Source organism: Mus pahari, chromosome 13 (assembly GCF_900095145.1).
Source record: "Mus pahari chromosome 13, PAHARI_EIJ_v1.1, whole genome shotgun sequence".
Taxonomy (NCBI): Eukaryota; Metazoa; Chordata; class Mammalia; order Rodentia; family Muridae; genus Mus; species Mus pahari.
This window is the reverse complement of record NC_034602.1, coordinates 58029605-58030572: the sequence shown is the minus strand read 5'-3', so window position 1 is coordinate 58030572 and position 968 is coordinate 58029605. Positions and strand designations below refer to the sequence as shown.

At 40.7% G+C, this 968-nt stretch overlaps 1 protein-coding gene across 6 annotated transcripts in view; it reads right to left on the bottom strand.

The window, feature by feature from the left end:
• Limch1 (LIM and calponin homology domains 1) overlaps positions 1-968 on the bottom strand; it is a 315834-nt gene that overhangs the window by 29043 nt on the left and 285823 nt on the right. The gene's annotated exons all lie outside the window — the stretch shown is intronic.

Here is a 968-nt window from a genome sequence, read left to right as displayed (position 1 = left end):
CTCCTCTCTCCCTCCCCTCTCTCCCTCCCCCCCTCTCTGTTTTTTTGGACAGGATTTTACTATGCATCCTTGGCTGTAACTTACTATGTAATTCAGGCTACCCTTGAACCATCTACCCAGTTCTGCCTCCTGTGTGTTGAGGTTAAAGCCACACACTACCACTCTAGGCTTCAGTTTTAGTTATTATACCTGGGTGAACTTGTCAGGAAATGGAGTAACCCACAGACAATGATTAAAACCATCTTTGCTACAAGGCTAAGCATTATAGCAATACCACTTCTAATGGACATTATTCTAATGGCAGTTCTCCACCCTCCCATAAAGTTATGCAGCACACAATGGACTTTGCCTGTTGACAAAGAAGTATTGCCCAAAATAGTTACAATCAAACAGTGTCACCACAGGGTGTCCTTGGGGGAGTTTGTGAGGCACATTAGATGACTTGCCCTTATGGTAAATAGTTCTAAGATTATAGGCATTAAAAATTCTTAGGTTTAAGAATTTTTTTGGATCATCGCTATTTATTTTTATTTGTTTCTCCCTAATCTAAAGACTCTGAATAGAAGAACCTTCTTGCTGTCTTATTACTGTCAATCAGCTTACTGCTAGAGACAGATTGCCGAACATTTCAACAGTGCCTACGACAAGAGCCTAACCCTACACTCGGAACCCGGATGTACAGTGTAGCTGTACATGTTTGGGTTCTTTCTGCTTCTCAAAGGACTTAACTCTGATTCCATCTCTAGCTGGTAGCTGTGCTATCCATGGTTAATGTGACAGTCAATGGCCTCAGGTTATGCAACATTTATTTATCCTCTGTTGTACTTTATTTTTCCTTATTAAGAATATATCCAACTCTAAGAGAATCTTGAAGAACATACTGTCACTTTGGTCAGCATTGCTCAACCAGATGGCCGTATAGAATTCAGCATTCAGCATACAGCAAATACTTCTTTCTCCTCTCTCTC